At 41.9% G+C, this 21,783-nt stretch overlaps 1 protein-coding gene and 1 pseudogene across 15 annotated transcripts in view; both read left to right on the forward strand.

The window, feature by feature from the left end:
* The window catches only part of ADAT1 (adenosine deaminase tRNA specific 1), a 116,963-nt gene that overhangs the window by 47,637 nt on the left and 47,543 nt on the right, over positions 1-21,783 (forward strand). For 14 of the 15 annotated variants that reach the window (XR_012518943.1, XR_012518941.1, XR_012518942.1 and 11 more), the window contains one exon: positions 18,811-18,930. The gene's annotated coding sequence lies outside the window, so the exon portion shown is untranslated. Of the gene's footprint in view, positions 1-2,659; positions 2,839-18,810; positions 18,931-21,783 lie in introns of all 15 variants that reach the window. The other variant, XR_012518938.1, reaches the window with a different exon arrangement.
* On the forward strand, positions 4,302-6,497 carry LOC120363162 (G protein-coupled receptor kinase 4-like; annotated as a pseudogene).

Raw genomic sequence — 21,783 nt, forward strand, 5'->3', positions numbered from 1 at the left:
TTTTTTTTTTTGAGACGGAGTTTCGCTCTTGTTACCCAGGCTGGAGTGCAATGGCGCGATCTCGGCTCACCGCAACCTCCGCAGCCTCCTGGGTTCAGGCAATTCTCCTGCCTCAGCCTCCTGAGTAGCTGGGATTACAGGCACACGCTACCATGCGGAGCTAATTTTTTGTATTTTTAGTAGAGACGGGGTTTCACCAAGTTGACCAGGATGGTCTCGATCTCTTGACCTTGTGATCCACCCGCCTCAGCCTCCCAAAGTGCTGGGATTACAGGCTTGAGCCACCGCGCCCGGCTATGTTTTCCAAACTTTTAGAATTTTCTTCTTCCTCAGGAATACCAATTATTCTTAGGTTTAGTCATTTAACATAATCCCATAATTTGTGGAGGCTTTGTTCATAATTTCTTATTCTTTTTTCTTTGTCTTTGTTGGGTTGAGTTACTTCAAAGTCCTTACCTTTGAGCTCTGAATTTCTCTCTTCTACTTGTTCAATTCTATTGCTGAGACCTTCCAGAGCATTTTACATTTCTAAAAGTATGAACAAAGTTTCCTGAATTTTGTTTTTTTTCTTTAAGCTGTCTGTTTCCTTTAATATTTCTCCATTCACTTCTAGTATCATTTTTTGGATTTTTTTTCCCCACCCCCACAGGGCTTTGCCTTTCTCTGGTCCCTCCCTGAGTAGCTTAACTAACCTCCTGAATTCTTTTTCAGGGGAATCAGGGATGTCTTCTTGGGTTGCATCCATTGCTGGTGAACTAGTGTGATTTTTGTGGGGTGTTGACACGCCTTGTTTTGCCATATTACCAGGGTTGGTTTTCTGGTTCTTTCTCATTGGGCTAGGCTGTGTTAGAGGCAAAGTCTAGAGCTGAAGGCTGTTCTGATTTTTTGTCCCATCGGGTGTTCCCGTGGTGTAGTATTCTCCCCGTTCTCCTGTGGATGTGGCTTCCTGTGAGCTGATTGCAGTGATTGTTGTCTCTTCTGGATCCAGCCACCTGGTGAGTCTACCTGGTTCTGGGCTGGTACTGGGGATTGTTTGCACAGAGTCCTGTGATGTGAACCATCTATGGATCTCTCAGCTGTGGATACCAGTGCCTGTTCTGGAGGAGGTGGTGTAGGGTGCAGCGAACCCATGAGGGTTCTTAATTTTGTTGATTTAGAGGTCTATTTTTGTGCTGATTGGCCTCCTACCAGGAGGTGGCACATCCCAGAAAGCATCAGCTGCAGTAGTGTGGAGAGAAACCATTGGTGGGTGGGGCCTTAGAACTCCCAAGATTATATGCCCTTTGTCTTTCCCTACCAGGGTGGGTAGGGAAGGACCGTCATGTAGGGCAGGGCTAGGTGTGTGTGAGCTCAGACTCTCCGTGGGCAGGTCTTGCTGTGGTTGCTGTGGTGGGTGGGGATGAGACTCCCAGGTCACTGGCGTTGTGTACCTAGGATTATGGCTGCCTCTGCTGGGTCTTGCAGGTTGTCAGGGAGGTGGGGGAAAGCTGGCAGTCACAGGCCTCACCCAGCTCCCAGGAAACCTGAAGGGCCAGTCTCACTCCCACGATGCCCCCTGCAGCATCCCCGAGTCTGTTTCCAGGTGAATGACGAATCGGACTCGGGAACTTGCCGGAGGGTTTCCTTCTTTCAGCTTCAGCTTCTCCATTGGGGACGTTTTCCACTTCCACAGCTGAGTCTCTCATAGTATTCGGGGTGTCTCTGGGGTCCTGAGGAAGGGGTCTGTTTTCTTCAGAGGGTCTGTCAGTCATCTCAGTATTGCTGGTTTGTTCTTGGAGTCAATCTGGAGCAAAAATTCACAGTGGAAGCCTCCACATGCTGCTCTGACTGGAGCTGCCACCTACTCCTGCCTCTCGTCTGCCTTGATCCATAAGTAGATTCCTAATTGTGGAATTTGTGATTATTTTAAGTTATTTAAGGCAATTGTGTTCAGATCTTATTTTGCCACTAAAACTGCCTTGGAAATACATTCTCTACCATTCATGCTAAGAGTGGCTATAGTGACGCAATTGCATAACAGTTTCTCCAGAAATAATTCAGAATTCTTGGACAGTTTTTATTTGTGTCATTCTTTGGTTTATTTGGACAGATTCCGTTTTCCCGTGAATTATACTTGACCTTGTACAGAAATGTAACCAAATAATTGAAAAGGAATTTTCTATTCATTATACTAGTTATTTAATCTCTGAAATGATTATATAAAATAGATTTCTTCAGAGCATAAGAAATAGCACATATAAAAATGCCTTTAAGAACTTGGAAAAAAAAATGTTTTCAAGAGGAATTTTGGTTGTCTGCTTTAGTTTAGTTTGTTTTTACTAAGCTCATTGGTAATTTCTGTCCAACACCCAGCATGACTGAGTCTAGTTGAGTTGGATGGGGTTTGTGTACTGAGTCTGAAGGTTAAAATCCAAAATACATGTTGAATTCCATCTCAGAGGTTATATTTACCACAAAGTTGTATGTTTTTCATGGCATATAATATGCCTGTCCCAAGTGTGGGTATTCTTTCTACCAAAAGCACTACATTAAAAAGCATCGGTTCTATATCCCATGCCAAACATGCCTCCCTGTGAATTTTAGATAACTCATTTCCCACAAGGGAGGTGGCTATGGAGGCCAGCTTTGTTGTTTTTAGTTTCATGGGATTTTCTTCCAGGAACTGGAATATAAAGAGTATGGCCATGATGTGAACTTAAATGACGATAAGTCCCAGGCTTGCTTTGAGGAGTTACCACTGATATGCATATGCACACACCCACGTGCAACAAAAACTTCAGAGGCCGAATGACAGCACCAGCAGCTTTATGTATGACCCTGATTGGAGGCACTGCACAGGTGTGAGAACTGGGGATATTGTTTGGATGTTTTGTCTTTTCTGACTCTCATGATGACACGTGATTCACCCAGTGTTGGAGGTGGGGTCTAGAGGGAGGTGTTTGTGTTATGGGAGCAGATCTCTCATGAATGGCTTGATGCCCTCCCCATGGAAATGAGTGATTTATTGCTCTATTAGTTTAGCTGGTTAAGAGTCTGGGACCTCCCTCTTCTCTTGCAATGTGAAACACCGGCTTCCCCTTTGCCTTCCACCACGAGTAAAAGCTCCCAGAGGTCTGACCACTAGTTGAGCAGGTGGTGGTGCCATGCTTGTATTGCCTGCAGAACTGTGAGCCAAAGAAACCTCTTTTCTGAATAAGTTACCCAGTCTCAGATATTCCTTTACAGCAATACAAAATGGACTAACACAACTGGGAAGTCCCATCCTTGGGAAGAGCTGTCCCTAATCTTTTTGACAACAGAGACTGGTTTCCATCTTGGGCAGCTTTATCCCAAAACCAGTTGGGATGGTTTTGGGATGAAACTGTTCTACCTCAGATCATCAGGCAATAGTTAGATTCTCATAAGGAGTGCACAAGCTAGATCTCTCACATGTGCAGTTGACAACAGAGTTTATGCTCCTGTCAGAATCTAATGCTGGCTGATGTAACAGGAGGCAGGTCTCAGGTGGTAATGCTCACTTGCCTGCCACTTACCTCCTGCTGTACAGCCCAGTTCCTAGCAGGCCATAGACCAGTCTGAGTCCACAGCCTGGGGGGTTAGGGACCCCTGCTCAGGAAGGTAAGAGCCAAAGGCAATTGTAGTGCCAGCAAATAATTCTACCAGGTGCATTAGGAGACGGCTTAACACCTTTGGAATCCAGGGTCCTCTGCTAGAAGGACATTCTACCGAACCTGCAGGCCAAAGTTTCTGTGCATGGAAGGGGCTTATTTTAGGTAGCCCAGGGGTTGTGGTCCTCCACTTATGAACCCCAAATATGTCTGGGGTAAGACATGGAAGGAGAGGGAAGATTGTTGGGCATGGAGAATTGTCTCTGAGATGCTGCAGAAGAGGCAAGAGAGTCACCCCTGTGTAACACGTAAGAATTACAATAAAGAATTGAATTTTGATCTTTTTCATGGACTGGTAATCTACACGACATATACTAAGCATGTAAAATATGGTTAGCACCGAGCCTGCCCCGGTGCGGGTCGCGGCGGCGCGCTTGCCGGTGAGCCCCTGCCTGGGGTGGGCCTCGGCATTGACTCGGGGCTGCCCGGGGCCTGGCCCTGAGGAGGGAGTTGCGCGCGCAAGGCGAGGGCCATGGGGCCGAGAAAAGCCGGGGCGACAGCGCGGCGCTGGTGACAGCTGGGACCCTCCGCCGTCGAGCTGCCCCCTCCCCTCGCCCCGACCGCTCCCCTGCTGGCAAGGGCCGGGGGCGGCGGCGGCGGCGGCGGCGCCCCTGGTGGCAGTGGTGGCGGCGCCCGTGGTGGCAGTGGTGGCGGCGGAGGCGGAGGCAGAGCCGGCAGCCGCCCCCCTGGTGGCAGTGGTGGCGGCGGCGGCGGGCCAGCCCCCCGGGACCGTGTCCGGGGCTGGAGAACCGGGCGGCGCCCGGCGAGCTATGTGTGGAGGCAGCGGCACCTCACTGTGTTCCCCCGGTCAGTCTCCTGGGTTTCGCAGAATCCGCCGCGGCGGCGGCGCCGGGACATGGAGCTTGAGAACATCGTGGCCAACTCGCTGCTGCTGAAAGCGTGTCAAGGAGGATATGGCAAAAAAAAGTGGTCGTAGTAAAAAATGGAGGGAGATACTGATGTTGCCTCCTGTCAGCCAGTGCAGTGAGCTCAGACATTCCATTGAAAAGGATTATAGCAGTCTTTGTGACAAGCAACCAATAGGAAGACTTCTCTTCAGGGAGTTCTGTGATACCAAACCCCCCCTAAAGAGGCACATTGAATTCCTGGATGCAGTGGCAGAATATGAAGTGGTAGATGATGAGAACCGAAGTGATTGTGGACTGTCAGTCTTCAATATATTCTTCAATGATAAGAATTACCCATAACTACTTAAGACGGGAACCATTTGAAGAATACCAAGAAAGCTCACATTTTTCCCAATTTTTACAATGGAAATGGCTGGAAAGGCAACCCGTAACCAAGAACACATTTAGACATTACAGAGTTCTAGGAAAAGGCGGATTTGGAGAGGTTTGTGCCTGTCAAGTGCGAGCCATGGGAAAAATGTATGCCTGTAAAAAGCTACAGAAGAAAAGAATAAAGAAAAGGAAAGGTGAAGCTCTGGCTCTAAATGAAAAAAGGATTTTGGAGAAAGTGCAAAGTCGATTCGTGGTTAGTTTAGCCTACGCTTATGAAACCAAAGATGCCTTGTGCTTGGTGCTCACCATTATGAATGGAGGGGATTTGAAGTTTCACATTTACAACCTGGGCAATCCCGGCTTTGATGAGCAGAGAGCTGTTTTCTATGCTGCAGAACTGTGTTGCGGCTTGGAAGATTTACAGAGGGAAAGAATTATATACAGAGACCTAAAGCTTGAGAATATTCTCCTTGATGATCGTGGACACATCCGGATTTCAGACCTCGGTTTGGCCCTGGAGATTCCAGAAGGGCAGATGGTTCGAGGAAGAGTTGGAACGGTGGGCTACATGGGTTCGTCCTTGTCCTTTCTACCTGGGAGCCTGAGTGCCTCAGAACGCGAGAAATGCCACCTGAATGGACCAGGGCCTCGGTTTGAACACTCTAGCAGACGGCACGGTGGTGTTTTGACTCTAACCTGTCAGAGCATTGAGGCTGCTGGGGATCCTCCAGGCTGCCCTTGCCTTCTTACAGATGAGGGGCAAGGCCCAGAGAGGCTGCGAGTCCTGAGGTCACTCAGCGAAGTGAGGGCAGAATTGAGATGACACTTCAGGTCTCCGCACTCTGCCAGTGTCCTCCCCTGTGCACAGCGGCCTCTCGGAGCCTCAGGAAGTCACTCCGCTCTGGTGGTTCCAAAGTTCTGGGGGCGGTGCCAGCCAACCCCAGGGTGGTCTCTGAGGGCCTCACAGGGTCCTGCAGGAAGACCACAAGGTCTTGTGGCTTTCTGCTGTTGTGGCTTCTGGGTTTTTCACTGACCGAGGATAGATGGCAAGACAGGACTCTTGGGGTGCTCTGGGCTTGGCTCTGTGTGTCTGGAGGGAGCCCCTTCAGGAGGTGGAGGCTTCCCTAGAGCACCATTTCCCTTGTGAATGTTACTGTGTGGCAATCAGCTCATCCTGGATGGATCATACAAATGTTTACAAATGCCAGCTTTATTGGAATATAGTTCACATAAAGGCCACCAGTTTGGCCAGGTGTGGTGGCTCATGCTTGTAATCCAAGCACTTTGGAGGCCAAGGTGGGCAGATCAGCTGAGGTCGGGAGTTCAAGACCAGCCTGACCAACATGGTGAAACCCCGTCTTTAAAAAAAAAAAAAAAAAAAAAAAGCCACCAAAAAAAAAAAAAAGAATGTAAAATATTAATTAGTAAATACTGTATTAACATAATGTAGGAGATGAGGAGACTACTAATATTAATGATAATTTCGGGCGTTAAAAAGCAAATATATACCTATTTTATTCTGAGGGTCTCAAAATACATTATGTCCAGCTAATAATGTAAAAAATTTTCCAGTTCTACCTAATTTTGATTGAGGAAAATAATGACTTTTTTTTTTTTTTTTTTTTTTTTTTTTTTTTTTTTTTCAAAATTGAGGCATTAAATGTGTTCCAGGAATACGGACTTTGTCTTAATATTTTACCAATGAAATAATCATTTGGGCTACCTAATGAAAGAATATGATGCCTTTTTGTTTAGATATTTACATAATAGAAGGGAGTCTAGCTTTAAGACAGGTCAAAATTGTCCATGAATATTTTATAAGACTCCTAGAATAGTGGAAGATTTTAACCTCTAAGGTCCTTTAGTAATTCTAAAATTCTATGATATTGAAGTGGGATTTAAAAATTGAGTGAAGATTCCTCTGTTGGAGAGAGATCCAAGATGGCTGATCACTAGCAGCTCGGGATTGTAGCTCCCAGTGAAAACGCAAAGAACGAGAGGACACCATACCTTCACATGAATTCTTGTTGCTCACGCACCAGGAGATTCCCAGCGGAGGAGCCCCACGGGTCGCCAGCGCGACTCTTGTGACCGGCGAGGCGGTTTTGCCGGCGCCTCAGAGCATCGGTTCTTGGTGCAGAGTCAGAAAAGCACCATCAATCTTAACGCCGCTGATTTTGTCGGTGCAGTGGGTTGCTCAGATTTCGGCGCTGATAATCAATAAGTTGGACGTCCACTCAGAAACCCAATTACAAAGACGGTAATTATAAAGACCACAGATGGATAAATCTACAACGAAGGGAAGAAAACAGTCAAGAAAGACTGAGAATACCCAAGATCAAAACGCCTCTTCCTCAGCAGGGGATCCCAGTTCCTCATCAGCAACGAAACAAGGCTTGATGGAGAACGAGTGTGTTCCAATTACAGAAGCAGGCTTCAAAACGTGGATAATAAGAAACTTCTGTGAATTAAAAGAACTTGTTCTAACACAATCTAAAGAAACTAAGAACTTTGAAAAAAGGTTTGACGAAATGTCAACAAGAATACAAAATTTAGAGAGGAAAATAAGTGAATTGATGGAGCTGAAAAACACAATACAAGAACTATGTGAAGTATGCACAAGTTTTAACAGCCGAATTGATCAAGCAGAAGAAAGGATATCAGAGGTCGAAGACCAACTCAATGAAATAAAACTAGAAGACAAGATTAGAGAAAAAAGGATAAAAGGGAACGAGCAAAGTCTCCAAGAAATATGGGACTATGTGAAAAGACCTAATCTACACTTGATAGGTGTACCTGAATGTGACGAAGAGAATGAATCCAAGCTGGAAAATATGCTTCAGGATATTATTCAGGAAAATTTTCCCAACTTAGTAAGGCAGGATAATATTCAACTCCAGGTAATACAGAGAACACCACAAAGATATTCCTCAAGAAGAGCAACTCCAAGGCACATAATCGTCAGATTCACCAGGGTTGAAATGAAGGAGAAAATACTAAGGGCAGCCAGAGAGAAAGGTCAGGTTACCCACAAAGGGAAGCCTATCAGACTTACAGCAGATCTCTCAGCAGAAACCCTACAAGCCAGAAGAGAGTGGGGACCAATATTCAACATCCTTAAAGAAAAGAACTTTCAACCAAGAATTTCACATCCAGCCAAGCTAAGCTTCATAAGTGAAGGAAAAATAAAGTTTTTTGTGAACAAGCAAGCACTCAGAGAATTCATCACCACCAGGCCTGCTTTACAAGAGCTTCTGAAAGAACCACTACACATAGAAAGGAACAAACAGCATCAGCCTTTCTAAAAAAATACCAAAAAGTAAAGAACATCAATATAATGTAGAATTTACATCAACTAATGGGAAAAATAGCCAGCTAATATTAAATGGCAGTATTAAACTCACATATATCATTATTAATTCTAAATTTAAATTGACTAAATTCCCCAATTCAAAGACAGACAGGCAATTTGGACAAAAAACTAAAACTGTATGCTGCATCCAGACCCATCTCACATTCAAGGATACACAAAGACTCAAAACAAGGCATGGAGAGAGACTTACCAACCAACCAGAGAGCAAAAATAAATAAATAAAAAGCAGAAGTTACAATTTTTGCCTCTGATAAAATAGTATTTAAAGCAACAAAGACCAAAAGAAGCAAAGAAGGGCATTATATAATGATAAAGAATCAATGCAACAACAAGAAGAGTTAAAGGTCCTAAATATATACGCACCCAATACAGGAATACCCAGACATACAAGACTTATAAAGAGACTTAGACTCCCACACAATAATAGTGGGAGACTTCAACATTAATATTAGACAGATCAATGAGACAGAAAATTAACAATGATATCCAGGACTTGAACTCAGATCTGGAACAAGTAAACGTAATTAACATTTATAGAACTCTCCACTTTACACAAAATATACACTCTTATCAGTACCACATCATATCAACTTAGAAGTTTAAACGAAATGTTGGTTGGCTCCTTGTTTGTTACTCTCTTCCCTCACTTTCTTTCATGTCTCCATTATTAAGGACAATTATAGGCATACCCATATTTAGACTGCATTCTAGCCCGGGCAACAAAGCAATACCCCCATTCTCTCTCCTTCTTCCTCTTTCTCTTTCTTCCTCTTCTTTATTCTTTTTCTTATTATTCTTTTTCTCTTTCTAAAAAAAAGAAAAAAAAATTGAGTGAAAAGCTGTTCATGTACAGGGTGAGTTCGATGCTCTCCAGAGTCACATCCAGGCGCAGCGCATAAGATTTGGGTCGATTAAAGTTCTGTTGAATCAACCTGAAGGAAGCAACACTAGTAAGGGTTGAAGTTTTCTCAAAAGAATTCAATCGGGCCGGGTGCGGTGGCTCACACCTGTAATCCCAGCACTTTGGGAGGCCGAGGCAGGTGGATCACGAGGTCAAGAGATCAAGACCAACCTGGTCAACATGGTGAAACCCTGTCTCTACTAAAAATACAAAAAAATTAGCTGGGCATGGTGGCACATGCCTGTAATCCCAGCTACTCAGGAGGCTGAGGCAGGAGAATTTCCTGAACCCAGGAGGCGGAGGTTGCGGTGAGCCGAGATCGCGCCATTGCACTCCAGCCTGGGTAACAAGAGTGAAACTCTGTCTCAAAAAAAAAAAAAAAAAAAAAAAAATTCAATCGATATTGATTTAGTTCAAGCACTGTAAAGTTTAAGTTGTAAAAACTGAGTCAATTTCTATTAATTTGATGTCATAACTTTTATTAAGCATTCTAAATTTTCTATCTTTTTAAAAGAAAACCTGGGCTCTTTCCATGTCAGAAAATAGTTTAAGCAAAAAGATTAAGCTCTGAGTGTTTATATGGAAACATTCATGCACTTGTTGTCTAGCCAGCACTCAGGAAATGTTAGCTGTATTGTACTGAGGCACAAACATGTATTTGACAAGAGTTTGCTTTCCTTCAGTCACTGCAGGAGTATTTGTTTTGTTTATTTCTCTACCCTGGAAACCTGGTGCTCAACAAGTATTAAACGGAAAATCGGCAATTGTGCTGTGGTAAAATAATAATAATATAGTAAAATGCTATTCTAATCGTATTCTACTTTCCCCACCAAATTTCCCATAATCAACATACATTTCAGTAATAGCTCACTTTACTTTAGCAAATATGTTCATATTCATGACAGCATCTGGTCACACCTATATAGGTAGATAAGTATTATCATTCTCATCTTATCAATGGGGGAAAAACAGAGGTTCAGGGAGATTAAATAATCCCATTAGTGACTAGGATACACATCCCTGCTTCAAGATTCCCTGTTCAGAACATTTCTAATAAACATGAGGGTTTATGCCAGCTTCAGAGGTACAGATCAAGAAAAGAGAAAGGCTGAACAATTTCTTCTCCATTTGATGACTTTTTGCTTGCTTTTGCTTTGACTTTGTGTCTTCTATAAACCTGCAGTGTCATCTCTATTTCTTCAGTATCTACTTGCAATCATTGTTACATTTTTATGTTATTTGTGGATAAAAATGGTAAGAACTATTTCTTTCACTCCAGTAAGACGATCCAACTTTCTAAATGTAAGATTTTCCAAAGACACTTGTTCATGATGGATCTAGGGCAGGGGGAGGAGAGTCAAGAAAGCGATTGTTCCTATAGTAGTAAAATGTTCCAACGAATTGAAACACATCATTGTCTACATGGTTTTTGAAATTTCCTTTAAGAAGCTTGCTTCAGTGGTTAGCTGTGCAGTGAAAAATTCTTCCCCACATATCAACAAATTTTCTCGGGGTCTGTGTGAAGCCTGTTACATCACATATTTCTGGTCTGTGTGGAAATGAAGGACATCTGCTTCTTTGCTTCTTGAGTAGTACTTAGAACATTAAAAAAATTGCATTCTCCTCACTCGTCTTTCCTCCGACCTCTTCTGAAGAATTGCACTTAAACTTGAATATACTAGTAATTACCTAGGCCACTGAAATTAAAGACATTAGGAAGATTAACCTCTTCTCTTGCTTTTGTAGTAATTGTTTTAAGTACTTTGTTTTTTTAGGAAGAAATTTTTTAGGTCTAAAATAGCAGGTATATGACCATTTATTAACCTCTTATTCAACCAGGTGATTTGGGACAAAGAGAACAATGGACACCATTCTTACTCCAGAATAGTTCATGATCTAATTTGGCAGGACACAATAAACAAGTATGGTACAGTGAGAGAGTCATTTCATGGTAACACATATTTGTGTGAGAACGTGGCAGGTCCGGGACTGTTTCTTGATCTTATCTAAGTGAGACCTCTCTCAATTCGGCAAGAACAGTATTGTTATCTAGGGAACACTGTGAGGAAAAGGTGTATCTAGGGAGGGATTTTAATGGAGGCATATGATTTAGGGATTAGAGGATTTTTCCATGAACATCAAAAGGTGTCACCAAAGGCAAAGATGTATGAATGAGCAAGCTGTATTCAAAGTATAGGGAAGTGGGCCAGATAAGCTGGAGTCGAAGGTCCAATTTGAGAACAAGATGAACTCAGCTAGCTTATGTTAGATTATAGGGGGCCTTTGAGATTCCTTTGCCCCTGTGGTACTGTCCTATTGTTAAATGCACAATAATTGTCAGATTGTAATATTCCCTGTAACTCACTTTTTTGTACCTTATTTTTCAGATATTTATCGATCAATAACATGTCTGAATTATGGATTATTCTCACAAATCAGTGTTTGGTTTCTAGCTTTTCTATAAAAAAATGTGTTTTACCTTTGAAAACAAGTCTTTTTTGCTCTGCATTGATTCCTTTATTTATTTATTTATTTTATTGTACTTTAAGTTCTGGGATACACGTACAGATCTTGCAGTATTGTTGTAAAGGTGCACACGTGCCATGGTGGTTTGCTGCCCCCATCCCCCATCCCCCACATCAGGCATTTCTCCCAATGTTATGCTTACCCAGCCTCCCCACTCCCTGCTGTCCCTCCCCTAACTCTGCACCCCCCAACAGAACCCAGTGTGTGATGTTTCCGTCCTGTGCCCATGTGTGCTTATTGTTCATCACCCACCTGTGAGTGAGAACATGTCGTGTTTGGTTTTCTGTTCTTGTGTCAGTTTGTTGAGAATGAGGGTTTCCAGATTCATCCACGAACATACGTGTGCATGGGTATTTATACTAGAATGATTTATAATCCTTTGGGCATATACTGAATAATGGGATTGCTGGGTCAAAATGAATTTCTATTTCTAGGTCCTTTAGGAATCACCACACTGTCTTCCACAATGGTTGAACTAATTTACACTCCCACCAACAGTGTAAAAGTGTTCCTATTTCTCCATATCCTCTCCAGGATCTGTTGTCTCCAGATTTTTTAATGATCACCATTCTAACTGGCCTGAAATGGTATCTCAGTGTAGTTTTGATTTGCATTTCTCTAATGACCAGAGATGATGAGCATTTTTTCATATATTTATTAGTCTCATCTATGTCTTCTTTTGAAAAGTGTCTGTTTATATCCTTTGTCCGCTTTTGAATAGGTTCGTTTTTTCTTGTAAACCTGTTTTAGTTCTTTGTAGATTCCGGATAGCTGTCCTTTGTCAGATGGGCAGGTTGCAAAATTCCTTTCCCATTCTGTTGGTTGCCAGTTCACCCTAGTGATTGTTTCTTTTGCTATGCAGAAACTCTTCAGTTTAATTAGATCCCATTTGTCTATTTTGGCTTTCGTTGCTGGTACTTTTGGTGTTTTAGTCATGAAGTCCTTGCCTTTGCCTATGTCCTGAATGGCTTTGCCTAGGCTTTCTTCTAGGGTTTTTATGGTGTTAGGTCTTATGTTTAAATCTTTAATCTAACTGGAGTTAATTTTTGTATAAGGTGTAAGGAAGGGGTCCAGTTTCAGTTTTCTGCGCATGGCTAGCCAGTTTTCCCAACGCCATTCATTAAACATGGAATCCTTTCCCCATTGCTTGTTTTTGTCAAGTTTGTCAAAGATCAGATGGTTGTAGATGTGTGGCATTACTTCTGAGGTCTTGGTTCTGTTCCATTGCTCTATATCTCATTTTTGGTACCAGTACCATGCTGTTTTGATTACTGTAGCTTTGAGAATGGTTTGAAAGCAGGTAGCGTGATGCTTCCAGCTTTGTTTATTTTGCTTAGGATTGTCGTTTTGTGGGCTCTTTTTTTTTGGTTCTATATGAAGTTTAAAGTGTTTTGTTTGTTTTGTTTTGTTTTGTTTTGTTTTGTTTTCTAGTTCTGTGAAGAAGGTCAGTGGTAGCTTGATGGGGGATAGCACTGAATCTATAAATTACTTTGAAAAGTAGGACCATTTTAACGATACCGATTTTTCCTGACCATAAGCATGGAATGTTTTTCCATCTGTTTGTGTCCTCTCTTATTTCCTTGACTAGTGGTTTGTAATCCTCCTTGAAGAGGTCCTTCACAGCCTTTGTTAGCTGTATTCCTAGGCATTTTATTTTCTTTGTGGCAATCGTAAATGGGAATTTACTCATTATTTGGCTCTCTGTCTTTTACTGGTGTATAGGAATGCTTGTGATTTTTGCACATCGATTTTGTATTGTGATACTTTGCTGAAGTTGCTTATCAGCTTAAGGAGATTTTGGGCCGAGACAATGGGATCTTCTAAATATACAATCATGTCATCTGCAAATAGAGATAATTTAACTTCTTTTTTTTTCCTAATTGAATACGCTTTATATGGTTTTCTTGCCTGATTGCTCTAGCTAGAACTTCCAAAACTATGTTGAATAGAAAGGGTGAGATAGAGCACCTTTGTCTAGTGCCAGTTTTCAAAGGGAATGCTTGCAGTTTTTGCTCATTAAGTTAGATGTTGGCTGTGGTTTGTCATAAATAGCTTTTTTTATTTTGAAATATGTTCCATTGATATCTAGTTTATTGAGAGTTTTTTTTTTTTTTTAGCATAAAGGGCTGTAGAAGTTCGTTGAAGGCCTTCCCTGCATCCTTTGAGATGATGTGTTTTTTTTCTTTGTTTATGTGATGGATTACATTTATAGATTTATGTATGCTGAACCAGGCTTGCATCCCCACGGTGAAGCCTACTTGATTGTGATGGATAAGCTTCTTGATGTGCTGTTGGATTCAGCTTGCCAGTATTTTATTGAAGATTTTTGCGTCAATGTTCGTCATGGATATTGGCCTGAATTTTTTTCTTTTAGTTGTATGTCTGCCAGGTTTTGTCTGAGGATGATGATGGTCTCATAAAATATGTTAGGGAGTATTCCTTCTTTTTGTATTGTTTCGAAGAGTTTTAGAAGGAGTGATATGAACTCCTCTTTGTACATCTGGTAGAATTCTGCTGCGAACCCATCTGGGCCTGGACTTTCTTGGTTGGTAGGCTATTAATTGCTGCCTCAACTTCAGACCTTATTGTTGGTCTATTAAGGGCTTTAACTCCTTCTTGATTTAGTCTTGGGAGGGTGTAAGTGTCCAGGAGTTTATCCATTTCTTCCAGATTTACTGGTTTATATGCATAGAGTTGTTTGTAGTAATCTCTGATGGTAGTTTGTATTTCTTTGGAATTGGTGGTGATACCCTTTTTATCATTTTGTATTGCATCCATTTGAGTTTTCTCTCTTTTCTATGTCATTAGTATGGCTATCTTGTCTATTTTGTTGATCTTTTGAAAAAACCAGCTGCTTGATTTACCGATTTCTTGAAGAGTTTTTCTTTGTCTCTATCTCCACTTCTGCTCTGATCTTAGTTACTTCTTGTCTTCTGCTAGGTTTTGAATTTTTTTATCTTGCTCCTCTAGCTCTTTCCATTTTGATGATAGGGTGACAATTTTAGATCTTTCCTCACTTCCAATATGGGCATTTATTGCTATAATTTTTCCTGTAGTCACTGCTTTAAATGTGTCTCAGAAATTTTGGCATGTCATGTCTTCGTTCTCATTGGTTTCGAAGAACATCTTTATTTCTGCCTTCATTTCATTGTTTATCTTGTTGCTGTTCTGGAGCAAGTTGTTCAGGTTCCATGTACTTGTGTGGTTTTGAGTGAATTTCTTAATCCTGAGTTCTAATTTGATTTCACAGTGTTCTGAGAGATTGTTAGGATTTTCGTTCTTTTGCATTTGCTGAGGAGCGACTTACATCCAATTATGTGGTCAGTTTTAGACTAGGTATCATGCAGTGCTGAGAAGAATATATATTCTGTGGATTTGGGGTGGAGATTTCTGTAGATGTCTGTTAGGTCCACTTGGTCCAGATCTGCGTTCAAGTCCCGGATATCCTTGTTGATTTTCTGTCTTTTTGATCTGTCAAATAGTGACAGTGGAACGTTAGTCTCCCACTATTATTGTTTGGGAGTCTAAGTCTCTTTGTGGGTCATTAAAAACACCACATGTTCTCACTCATAGGCGACTGTTGAACAATGAGAACACATGGACATAGGGAGGGGAGCACTACACACTGGGGTCTGTCGGGGGCAAATAGGGGAGGGACAGCAGGGGGTGGGTAGTTGGGGAGAGATAGTATGGGGAGAAATGCCAGATACAGGTGAAGGGGAGGAAGGCAGCAAATCACACTGCCATGTTGTACCTATGCAACAATCTTGCATGTTCTTCACATGTACCCCAAAACCTGAAATGCAATTTAAAAAAAAAGGAGTATTCCTTCTTTTTGTATTGTTTCAAAGAGTTTTAGAAGGAGTGATACGCTTTGTGTATCTGTGTGCTTCTGTATTGGGTGCATACATATTTAGGATAGTTAGCTCTTCTTGCGTTGATCCTTTTACCGTTACGTAAAAGACCTTGTCTCTTTTGATCTTTGTTGGTTGAAAGTCCATTTTATCAGAAACCCCAGCTTCTTTTTGCTCTCCATTTGCTTGGTAAATCTTCTTCCATCCCTTTATTTTGAGTCTTTGTGTGTATTTGCACATGAGATGGGTCTCCTGAATACAGCACAACAAAGGATCTTTACTTTTTATCCAGTTTGTCTGTGTCTTTCAATGGGTGCATTTAGACCATTTATATTTAACATTAATATTGATATGTGCGAATTTGATCCTGCCATTTTGTCACTGGTTGGTGGTTTTGCCCGTTAGTCGATGCAGTTTCTTCATTATGTCCTTGGTCTTTACCTTTTGATACGTTTTTGTAGTGGCTGGTAGTGGTTGTTCCTTTCCATGTTTAGTGCTTCTTTCAGGAACTCTTGTACGGCAGGTCTGGTGGTGATAAAATCTCTCAGCAGTTGCTTGCCTGTAAAGGATTTTATTTCTCCTTCACTTATGAAACTTAGTTTGACTGGATATGAAACTCTGGTTTGAAAGTTCTTTTCTTTAAGGATGTTGAATATTGGCCCCCACTCTCTTCCGACCTGTAGGGTTTCTGCTGAGAGATCCACTGTAAGTCTAATGGGCTTTCATTTGTTGGTGACCCAACCTTTCTCTCTAGCTGCGCTTAACATTTTTTCCTTCGTTTCAACCCCGGTCAATCTGACGATTATGTGCCTTGGGGTTGCTCTTTTTGAGAAATATCTTTGTGGTGGTCTCTGTATTTCCAGAAATTGAATGTCGGCCTGCCTTGCGAGGTTGGGGAAGTTCTCTTGGGTAACATTCTGAAGTGTGTTTCCCAGCTCGGATTCATTCTCCCTGCCACATTCAGGTATGTCGATCATGCATAGATTTGGTTTTTTCACATAATGCCTTAGGTCTTGTAGTCTTTATTCATTTCTTTTCACTCCTTTTTTCCTCTAATGTGGCCTTCTCATTTTATTTCATTGAGTTGATCTTCAATTTCTGATATTCCTTCTTCCACTTTATTGCTTAAACCATTAAAACTGGCGTGTGCTTTGTGAAGTTCTCCTGCTGTGTTTTTCAGCTCTATTAAGTCGTTTATGTTCTTTTCTAAGCTGGTTATTCTAGTTAGAATTTTGTCAAACCTTTTTTCAAGGTTTTAAGTTTCTTTGCATTGGATTAGAACAAGTTTCTTTAGCTCGGTTGAAGATAGTTATTACCCACCTTCTAAAGCCTCCTTCTGTCCGTTCATCAAACTCATTCTCCAACGTGATTTGTTCCCTTGCTTGTGAGGAGTTGTTTGCTTGTTTGTCCAGTATACTTGTCAATCAGGACGCTCATACACCTATGGTTTATGATTAACTCTTTTACCTCTGCTAGGAATTAACACGGACAATTCACATTTGATTGACAAGAATGAGAATCATGTCTCAAGAATTAAAAAATAACTGAATCCTTTATTACTAAAAGAATGCTCAACTCAAGTGGACACAGATGACTCATTTTGACTGCATTTGCTATCAGACTTAGAGACAACTTTTTCAAAATATGCAGCTAAAACTGTCCCTGCTTAAAGTGCTAGACAGGCTTTTCAAAATATTTTGAAAAAGTTGTGTACTCTACCAATAAAAAGCCACTTCTGTTGTAACTTATGGTCCCCAGGATAAATTGGTGCTGTTTGCAGAGAGCATAGGAGACACATGAGTCCTTTGCAGGGCTCTTGGCTGCCTCTGAGGGTGAAATGAGAGTGTGAAGCACTTTGGGAGGTGGCCAGGCCCAAAGCTAGGCTAGAAGCAAAGCAGAGCTTCTTTTTATTGGTGTGTCCCCAGTCATCATGAGCCATGTCTGAAAAAAATAATCACATATCATATGCAAGCATGCTCTCTGTTTGACTGTGCTGTTGTTTTTAATGAGAGCATCATTAAAGATGCTTTAACCTGATTTACCTAATAATGCGTGGGCTGGAGGAGGAGCCAGTGTTGGTCAAGAAGGGGGAAGGATGTACGTGTGAACTAGGGAAACGTGTATCTCCCTTTGGAGCACGGATGGGTCCAAAGCCCTCCTCATACTACTAAATATTTCACTGAACACTACCAGTTGTGTGTCTAGACTGTGTGTGTGTGTGTGTGTGTGTGTGTGTGTGTGTGTGTGTGTTTGTATGTGTGTATGTCTCCAGGCCTGAGCAGCACCTCCTTCTTTCTGTGGTAGCATGATGGAATCGAATATCTTTTAATGTTGAATTCAATTCAGTAAAGCCCTTGTTAATTCATTTACTGTAAAATTGAGCCTTGGAGAGGCAGTGCACCCTCTGAAATTAGAGGTGAGGCGATTTGGATTTGATTTCCAACCCACTGCCAGTCAGCCAGACACTCACTTTCAATTGACAAGCCTTAGGCGAGTCCCTTTCTGTCTTTGTTTCTCGATTTCTGCACAGGGATTTATGTGGGCCTTAAGGCCCACTGAGAACCAATCCCTCTTCCAGCACAGTGCCTGGATTTTTGAGTACACTTGTAAATCAGGACTTTCATACACCTATGATTTTTGATTAATTCTTTCACCTCTGCTAGAAATTAACACAGAAACTCACATTTGATTAACAAGAATCAGAATCATGTCTCAAGAATTAAAAAATAACCGAGGCCGGGCGCGGTGGCTCAAGCCTGTAATCCCAGCACTTTGGGAGGCTGAGACGGGTGGATCACAAGGTCAAGAGATCGAGACCATCCTGGTCAACATGGTGAAACCCCATCTCTACTAAAAATACAAAAAATTAGCTGGGCATGGTGGCGCGTGCCTGTAATCCCAGCTACTCAGGAGGCTGAGGCAGGAGAATTGCCTGAACCCAGGAGGCGGAGGTTGTGGTGGGCTGAGATCGCGCCATTGCACTCCAGCCTGGGTAACAAGAGCAAAACTCCGTCTCAAAAAAAAAAAAAAAAAAAAAAATCATAAAAAATAACCGAATCCTTTATTACTAAAAGAATGCTCAATTCAAGTGGACACAGATCACTCAAGCTAACTTCATCATCTATAGCACTTAGAGTCAACGTTTTGAAAATACACAGCTAAAATATTCGGTTTCTGCTGTGTATTTTGAGAGAGTGGAGTGTTCTACAAATAAAAAGCTACTTTTGTTGTTACGTTTGTTCCCCAGGAGACATGGGAGTTCTTTTCAGAGAGCACGGGAGACACATGAGTTCTTTGCAGTCCACTTGTCTGCCTCCGAAGGTGAAATGAGAGTACAAAGCGCTATGGGATGTGGCCAAGTACACAGGTAGGCTCGATGGATAGCAGAGCTGCTGTCTTGATGATGTGGCCAAAGTCATCATGAGCCACGTCTGAAAGAATTTATCACATTTTATATGAAAGTGCGTTCTCTGATGGTGCGGTTGTTTATACTGAGAGTATCGCTGACAATCCTGTAACCTGATAGCCCTGCCTAATTGTGCTCTATGTAAAAATTGATCAGATTGAGGCGGAAGCACTGTAAGGGGAGAAGACAGGAGAATGGACATGCGATTGGTGAGAGGGTGGTGATTGAAAACAGCTCATTTCCCATTTACTACTGAGTTCAGGTCACCTTTGCCGAAGAGATTTCTCGACTCTTCCTTTGGAGCAGAAACTCCTAAGGTAATCAAAGCTTTACAAGAGTTTCAGGCTGAATGGCAATGTCTCACATGTTACACCTAAAGTTAAAATTAGAACTGGGCAAACTTTCATTAGACACAAGAGGCCAAAGAAAGTTCAGATGAAATTAATATCTTTTAGTGTTGATTTCAATCCAGTAAAGCTCTTGTTAAGACATTTACCTGTGAATTTGGGGAAGGGGGGACAGTACACAATCTGCAATTAGAGGTCCAGATATTTGGCTTTGATTTCCAGCCCTGTGCCAGTCAGTGAGCCACTCACTTTCAAGTGACAAGCCTTAGGCGAGACACTTTCTGTCACTGTTTCTCGATTTCTGCACAGGGACTTATGTGGGCCATAATGCCCACAGAGAAACTATCTCTTTTCCAGCTGAGTGCCTGTATTTTTGAGTATATTTGTCAATCTGGACTTTCACAAACCTATGGTTTTGGAATAATTCTATTACCTGTAATGGAAATTGACAAACAAAATTGACAGTACATTGAAAAGAGGAGAATCGGTTCTAAAGAAATTAAATGTATCTGATCTTTTATTACTAAAAGAATGCTCAACTCAATGGGACATAGATCACTCATTTTGACTTCATGAGCCATGGCACTAAGAGACAAACTTTGAAAATACACAGCTACAGCTGTCCGTGCCGTAAGGTCTAGAGAAGTTTCCCAGATTACAGGGCTAAAACAGTCCCCACTATAAAGTGCTTTACCTATCAGTGCTTTATCACTTAAATTGAGGACCGTTGTAGCTGTATATTTTGAAAAAGTTGTTTGCTCTTCAAAGAAAAAGCTACTTTTGAGTCTGCCTCTGAGGGTGAAGTGACAGTGGTCCCTGTCATCATGAGCCATGTCTGAAAGAAGTATTCACATTTCCTATGAGAATGGACTTGTGAATTAGTGAAATGTGTGTCTTCCTTTGGAGCATGGATGGGTTCAAAGACCACCTCATACCACTAACTATTTGGCTGAACACTATCAGTTGTGTGTGAGGCCTGTGTTTGTGTGTTTTTTGTGTCGCTGTGTGTGTGTGTTTCTGTGTTTCTGTCTCCATTCCTGAGCAGTAAATCTTTCTTCCTGTGGTAGCCTGTTACTCAGAACCGTGGATAAACCCCAGCACTCCTGAAAACACAATCCATGTATGTTTGAAGAAATTTTTCTTGATGATGATGAGAGGGTGGTGATTGAAGCCAGCTCATTTCCCATTGACCACTGAGGCCAGATCCCTCAGGTTAGAAGCAAACTGAGAATTTGAAGCAGGCACATTCTCCTTAGAGACAAGGGGCCAAAGACTGGGCCGATGGAATCTAATGTCTTTTCATGTTGACTTCCATCCAGTCAAGCTCTTGTTAAGCCATTGAAGTGTAATATTGGGTCTGGGGGATGCAGTGCACCCTGTGGAATTAGAGGTCCAAAGATTTGGATTTGATTTCCAGCCCTCTGCCAGTCAGTCAGCCACGCACTTTCAAGTGACAAGCCTTAGGCGAGTCCGTTTCTGTCTCTGTTTCCTGATTTCTTCACAGGGATTGATGTGGGCCTTAAGGCCCACTGGGAAAAGATCCCTCTTCCAGCTTAGTGCCTGGTTTCTTGATTTTACTTGTCAATCTGGACTTGAATACACCTATGGTTTTGGATTGACTCTATTACCTCTCGTAGAAATTAACACACAAAACTGACAGTTGATTGACAAGATGAGAAGCAGTTTTCCAGAATTCAAATAGAACTTAATCCTTTCTTACTAAAAGAATGCTCAACTCAAGGGAACACAGATCACTTGTTTTGACTTCATGAGCTATGGCACTTAGAGACAACTTTTTGAAAATACACAGCGAAAACTGTCCGTGCTTTGAATGCTAGACAAGTTTTTCAGAATACACAGCTAAAGCGGGAACCGTTTTAGCTGTGTATTTTGAAAAAGTTGTGTGCTCTTCAAAGAAAAAGCTACTTTTGCTGTGACTTTGGGTCTGAGGGGAAATGGGAGTCCTTTTCAGTCAGCAGAAACGACACCTGAGTCCTTTTCAGTCCTCTTGTCTGCCTCTGAGGGTGAAATGAGAGTGGTCTCTGTCATCATGAGCCATGTCTGAAAAAATTATTCACATTTCCTACAAGAATGGACTTGTGAATTAGTGAAAGGTGTGTCTTCCTTTGGAGCATGGACGGGTTCAAAGCCCACCTCATACCACTAAGTATTTGGCTGAACACTATCAGTTGTGTGTGAGGCCTGTGTTTGTGTGTTTTTTGTGTCGCTGTGTGTGTGTGTTTCTGTGTTTCTGTCTCCATTCCTGAGCAGTAAATCTTTCTTCCTGTGGTAGCCTGTTACTCAGAACTGTGGATAAACCCCAGCACTCCTGAAAACACAATCCATGTATGTTTGAAGAAATTTTTCTTGATGATGATGAGAGGGTGGTGATTGAAGCCAGCTCATTTCCCATTGACCACTGAGGCCAGATCCCTCAGGTTGGAAGCAAACTGAGAATTTGAAGCAG

This window comes from Saimiri boliviensis, chromosome 1 (assembly GCF_048565385.1).
Source record: "Saimiri boliviensis isolate mSaiBol1 chromosome 1, mSaiBol1.pri, whole genome shotgun sequence".
NCBI lineage: Eukaryota > Metazoa > Chordata > Mammalia > Primates > Cebidae > Saimiri > Saimiri boliviensis.